Source organism: Amblyraja radiata, chromosome 2 (assembly GCF_010909765.2).
Source record: "Amblyraja radiata isolate CabotCenter1 chromosome 2, sAmbRad1.1.pri, whole genome shotgun sequence".
NCBI lineage: Eukaryota > Metazoa > Chordata > Chondrichthyes > Rajiformes > Rajidae > Amblyraja > Amblyraja radiata.
The window spans coordinates 96,942,265-96,949,337 of NC_045957.1; the positions used below are offsets into that span (position 1 = coordinate 96,942,265).

General features: G+C 47.0%; 1 pseudogene; it reads right to left on the reverse strand.

Moving 5' to 3' along the window:
• Positions 1-3,326: 3,326 nt before the first annotated feature.
• On the reverse strand, positions 3,327-6,684 carry LOC116985207 (annotated as a pseudogene).
• Between the last annotated feature and the right edge of the window lie 389 nt (positions 6,685-7,073).

Here is a 7,073-nt window from a genome sequence, read left to right on the forward strand (position 1 = left end):
GAACAGACAAGTCTTGATTACTTACAAAATTCTTAAGGGGTTGGACAGGCTAGATGCAGGAAGATTGCTCCCGATGTTGGGGAAGTCCAGGACAAGGGGTCACAGCTTAAGGATAAGGGGGAAATCCTTTAAAACCGAGATGAGAAGAACTTTTTTCACACAGAGAGTGGTGAATCTCTGGAACTCTCTGCCACAGAGGGTAGTCGAGGCCAGTTCATTGGCTATATTTAAGAGGGAGTTAGATGTGGCCCTTGTGGCTAAGGGGATCAGAGGGTATGGAGAGAAGGCAGGTACGGGATACTGAGTTGGATGATCAGCCATGATCATATTGAATGGCGGTGCAGGCTCGAAGGGCCGAATGGCCTACTCCTGCACCTAATTTCTATGTTTCTATGTTTGATTAGAAATTCAAACACAAAATGCTAATTTTCTGGCATTGTGTAATGAATTGCAACTATCTCTGGATCATTGCATGTCATTCTGGGAACTGAACTGGGCTATTGCTGATCTGATTTTCCTTTGGGTTCCTTGAACTTTTCCACATCAATCATGTACAGGGAGATGTCATTTCTCCTCTAATGCTTTTTTTGCAGTGTTCCTGTGAGACCAGTTTGTCCCAAGACCAAACATCACTATGCATTACTGAGACAACAGCCTCGGACTGAAACACCAATAAGTTAATTCCTTGCTACTTTTATCCTTATGGCCCCATAACACTGCATCAAATGTTTCTTCCAGATCCTCGTTCTTGCTCCTGATCACCCAACGCTTCAGATCTGGTCCTCTGGCGCTCACAAACACACCAAAACTCAGTCACTAACTCAGTGACCCCATGGACCCCTCAAAAAGCTCAACATTTTCAACCTGCTGAGACCCCTTCCAATCCTTAAAAATTATTTCAATCTTTTCAATCCCTTGATTCCACAATCCCATGGAGTTTTTGATGGGTTTATTCTTTAACATCTGGCTCCTACACAAGCCTTGGTCAACAGATAATTCCCACCATCCCTCTAACCAAAGATGCTGATCTTTCAAAGCTTCCCAAACCTGACCACAACTACAGCACAGGCCGTGATCTTAATCGTCCACTGCCCTCAACCCCAATGATAGCACAGGTTCTGGTCATTTATTCCTCCACCCACCCCCCACCCCCTCACCACCACCCCTCATCTCTAATCGGAGGAAAGACATTTATCAAGATATGGCCTGCACCTACTTCATTGGGATGTCTATACACAAATTGATCTCCATTTTCCAGAAGAGGGGGGATCGCATCAATATGAATACCCAATACTTTTTGAACTATACAGTTAAAAATGAAAGAGAAGCAGTTATTCTTTAGAAACACTTAATAGCACATAATCAATTTGGCTAGTTTGATACCTAAATTGTCCCGACAAGCTGAACAAAATTATTGTATTTTGATGAGAATGATGTTGGCATGTAATTTATAATGCTTTCAATTCTGAAGGCAGATCAATAAAACAACTATCTAATGTAATTATAAATATCTTGCTTTATTGGCATCCTGAGGAGCAGTTTTGATTGATATCAGTTTCAGATTATGAAATTATTTAGATGTAAAGAAATCAGGGTAAAGTTTTGTGTTCTTGTTCTATGTCTGTATAAAACTTGTGGGTCTTCAAGGTACAACAGAAGTCTTTATTACATTAACTCAATACTGGCAGCAAGACAACTAAAAATGACTACAACCACACGATCTGACTGCTCATTCACACTGTGTACAGACAGAGATAACTATATGCAAAACATCTCCCTTTGTCCTGTGCAGCGCCACCTGCTGCACTGGAGGAGCAATGGGTCCTCCCACCCCACACGGTCCACCAAACATCATACTCCCCCTTTCCAGTTTGAACGTCTCTATTCCTGAATGAGACGCCTTGGGGGAATACCACGATTGCAACGTGTCGATCGATGAGGGACCACAGGCAGATCGGCGGGGAATTTGTCTGGCGGAACTTCGTCAGACCTGGTGAGGGGCAAGTCAGGCACTCCAGTATCCATACGATTCGGCACCGGGGTGTCTGACTACTTGGTTCTGGTCAGGTTTTGCGCAGTCTTCGCTAGAGGAGCGCGGCTTCTTAATTGGTCATCATGCCGTCCGCATTGTCCTTCCTGTCCTTGGACGGTGCACATTTTTGTTCCAATGTGAGCCATCATCCTGCCAGCGAACCATTTGCTTTGCTTGGCCGTATAATTGCGGTAATATACATAGTCACCAATGTCGAATTTGAACTTGTTCGACTTCGATGGCTGAGTGCGCCATATAAGAGTTACGGGTCGGGTTCAAAACTGATAGGGGAGAGCGCACTTGATGTCCGAGCATCATCTCCGCTGGAGTTCGATCGGTTGTGCAGTTTGGAACGGTTCGATATTGCTGTAAGAAATCATGCAATGCCAATTGTTTCAATTTCTTTTCAATTCCTACAGAACGTTTCATGGCACGCTTGAAAACGCCGACATGCCGCTCTTCCTCACCATTTGAGAGCGGATGAAAAGGTGCTGATGTCAGATGCACGAATGAGTGATATTTGCACCAGTCACCTAACATATGCGAGGCAAATTAGGTTCCATCGTCGCTTACGATTGTAAAGGGCAATCCCCAAATGGCGAACAAATCGTCAAGCGCAGAAGTGGTTGTTTCGGTGGTTGGATACTTATTCATTTGAATAACATGTGCCCATTTCGAATGGGTGTCTATGACGACCAGCCACATGTCCTCCAGGAATGGTCCGGCAAAATCTATGTGGATTCGCTGCCATGGTTGGTCAGGGACAGGCCATGCGGAGGTCTCTTCCGACGGATTCGGCGCTGTTTTGGCGCATGGTGTGCAGTCCTTGCAGTCGGCTATATCGGTCTCGATATTCGGCCACAACACATGCTTGCGGGCAAGCGACTTCATTCGCACAATTCCAATGTGTGTCTTGTGCAACATTTTCAGAATTAGCGATCGCAGTTCCGTCAGAATGATCACTCGACCATCGCAGAGCAGAATGCCATCCTTTGAGGGGATTTCTGTTTGCGAATTCTGGAATGAGCAGAATTCCTTGTACAGCTTGGGACTGTTCGGCCACCCCTGAGCGACAAAATGTCATACCTTCGACAAAATGGAGTCGGTGCTCGTGTAGTTGGCAACCGTCCTTGCGGAGACGGGGAAATCGGCGATGACCCGCATTTTGGGCAATTTCACGTCCGTCTCAATTTCCATTATTGACTCCTCTTTATCGAACATCAGGTCAGGTCCAATCGGTAGACGAGACAGTCCATCGGCATTGGCATGCTCAGTAAATGATGTGGTAATCATATCATATCATGATCAGGGCCCAACGTTGTAGATGCTGCGACGTCATGACAGGCAAACTTTTCTCTGGACTGAAAATAGTCAGCAGCGGCTTGTGGTTGATGATGAGCAGGAAATGTCGCCCACTCAAATATTGGTGGAACTACCAGACACCAAACACGATCCCAGTGCTTCTTTCTCCACTTAACTGTAGTTTTTCTCGGCGGTCATCAGTGTTCTGGATGCGAACGCGATTGGTTCTTCCTTGCCGTTCGGCGCCGTTTGTGAGATTACAGCTCCAAGACCATAGGGCGATGCATCGGCGGCCAGCGAGATCGGCTTCAATGGGTCATAGTGGACCAAACGCGTCTTCTGGGCGAGCATCTCCTTCAACCTGGTGACCTTTGGACCATTCGACGTCCTGTTTTCGTAGGTTGTTCAATGGTGCGCACAAAGTCGAAAAGTGCCGGTATGAACTTGCCATAATAGTTAACCTTGCCCATGAAGCTTTCAAGCTGCTTCACATTTTTGGGCGTCGGCAATTTCACAATGGCGTTCACTCTTTCTTCAGATGGCTTCAGACAAGATCACATGTCCGAGATATGTGACCTGTTGTCTGAAGAATGCGCACTTGTCCATGCGCAACTTCATGCCGCAGTTGTTCAGTGCCGTGTGGACCTGTTTTAGATTCTGCAGGTGTTCTTCCTCTGTCTGTCCGGTGACAATTATGTCAATAGACAATAGACAATAGGTGCAGGAGTAGGCCATTTGGCCGTTCGAGCCAGCACCGCCATTCCATGGCTGAGGAGGATGTTAGGAGGCTGCAAGGTGACCTGAATAGGCTGGGTGAGTGGGCAAATGCATGGCAGATGCAGTATAATGTGGATATATGTGAGGTTATCCACTTTGGTGGCAAAAACAGGAAAGTAGACTGTTATCTGAATGGTGGCCGATTAGGAAAAGGTGAGATGCAACAAGACCTGGGTGTCATGGTACACCAGTCATTGAAAGTAGGCATGCAGGTGCAGCAAGCAGTGAAGAAAGCGAATGGTATGTTAGCATTCATAGCACAAGGATTTGAGTATAGGAGCATGGAGGTTCTACTGCAGTTGTACAGGGTCTTGGTGAGACCACACCTGGAGTATTGCGTACAGTTTTGGTCTCCAAATCTGAGGAAAGACATTCTTGCCATAGAGTACAGAGAAGGTTCATCAGATTCAGATTCAATTTTAATTATCATTGTCAGTGTACAGTACAGAGACAACGAAATGCATTAGACAACGGAATTCCTCAGACTGATTCCTGGGATGTCAGGACTTTCATATGAAGAAAGACTGGATAGACTCGGCTTGTACTCGCTAGAATTTAGAAGATTGAAGGGGGATCTTATAGAGAAACTTACAAAATATAAGAAACTTACAAAATCCTTAAGGGATTGGACAGGCTAGATGCAGGAAGATTGTTCCCGATGTTGGGGAAGTCCAGAACAAGGGGTCACAGTTTAAGGATAAGGGGGAAATCTTTTAGAACCGAGATGAGAAAAACATTTTACACACAGAGAGTGGTGAATCTCTGGAATTCTCTGCCACAGAAGGTAGTTGAGGCCAGTTCATTGGCTATATTTAAGAGGGAGTTAGATGTGGCCCTTGTGGCTAAAGGTATCAGGGGGTATGGAGAGAAGGCAGGTACAGGATACTGAGTTGGATGATCAGCCATGATCATATTGAATGGCGGTGCAGGCTCGAAGGGCCGAATGGCCTACACCTGCACCTATTTTATATGTTTCTATGTTTCTATCCCCAATCAGTACCCCGTTCCTTCCTTCTCCCCATATCCCCTGACTCCGCTATTTTTAAGAGACCTATCTAGCTCTCTCTCTTGAAAGCAACCATGGAACCTGCCTCCACCACCCTCTGAGGCAGAGAATTCCACAGACTCACCACTCACTGTGAGAACAAATGTTTCCTCGTCTCCGTTCTAAATAGCTTACTCCTTATTCTTAAACTGTGGCCTCTGGTTCTGGACTCCCCCAACATCGGGAACATGTTTCCTGCCTCTAGCGTGTCCAAGCCCTTAACAATCTTATATGTTTCAATGAGATCCCCTCTCAGCCTTCTAAACTCCAGAGTGTACAAGCCCAACTGCTCCATTATCTCAGCATATGACAGTCCCGCCAGCCCGGGAATTAACCTTGTAAACCTACGCTGCACTCCCTCAATAGCAAGAATGTCCTTCCTCAAATTAGGTATGCATCCAGGTAGGTGGCTACGTACGAAATCCCGGCAACCAGATTGTCCACCAGTTTCTGGAAAATGGCCGGTGCTGGTGCGCGAGCCGGTCCAAACGACATTCGATTGTATCTGAACAGTCCCTTGTGCGTGTTGATCACGAGCAGATTTTTTGTCTCGTCGTCTAGGTCCACTTGGAGATACGCATCGGGCATGTCCAATTTGGAGAAGTGCTGTCCTCCTTGCAGCTTGACGAACAGCTCGTCCACTCTTGGTATGGGGTGTTGATCAATGTGCAATTGAGGGTTTACAGTCACTTTGTAGTCGCCACAGATGCGCACCTTGCCGCAAGGCTTCTGAATGACAACTAAGGGTGTGGCCCATTCTGAGTGGTCCACGTGGGTGATAATTCCCATTTCTTCAAGACGGCAGACTTCCTTGTCGACGGCGTCCATCCGACTGAATGGAACTGGTCTTGTTTTGAAGAACTTAGGGATGGCATCGTCTTTGAGTATGAGCCGTGCCTTCATCTTTGTGCAATGCCCGAGTCCAGGTGCGAAAATGGCCTGAAACTGGTCAAGAACCCTCTGCAGGTTGTTCTCGCACTTGCTGAACATGTTGCAATCCGTGGTAGATGACAATGCCATAGTTGGTCCATCGTAGATCAAGGTGTTCATGTCAAGCTTGAAAGCATGGATCCAGTCGATGGCGCACAGGGATGTGCCTGCTTTGCCAACAACGATCAGCGGCCACATCTGTATCATACCATTACAGGAAACGGCGACAGTGCATTTGCCTTTCATGGGAATGGGCTGTCGTCTGTATCCGAAAAGACGGATGTTGGCCGGTTTCAGTTTCGGCGATCCGATCTTCTCCCAGATGTCCTGACCCACTAGCGACACAGCCGCACCAGTGTCCACCTGGAACTGTAGATCGACGTTCGATACCCGCAGCAAAATCCTCGGCTTGTCGGTGATCGTGGGCACACCGAGCATTTCAATAGAAATGGTCTCCGAGATTTGGTCGACTGTGTTTTGCGCTTTCTTGCCCTTTCTCAGCTTTCCTACGGATTGACACACTGCCTGGAGATGACCTTTTCGGTAACAGGCATAACAAACGGACTTGATATACGGGCACTCACGGTGATGATGAACAGTCGAGACGCACCGGTAGCTGCTCCGGTAGCTGCACCGGTAGCACCGGTTTCGATCCTCCCCCCGGGGGACAGCTCTTCTGAAACTGTCCCTCCTTCTCCAGATTTGCTCTGGGTCAATCTAGTGGTTTCTGGTGTTGCAGACGTGTCTGACGAACTGTATTCACCTCCTGAGGGAGATTCGACACTGTTTCGCTGGCCATTTTGTGCAGTTCTTTACTTAGCAGCTCGGCCATCTTAGCACACTGCAGCACATTCTTCAATGAGGCGTCCGATTCCTTGAGAATCGCCTGCTGAATGAATGTGTGCCTGCAGCCCATGACCAGTCTATCCCGCAACGCATTGTCTTGGCACTATTCGCAGCATTGAAGTTTTAAAATCACATGCCTTT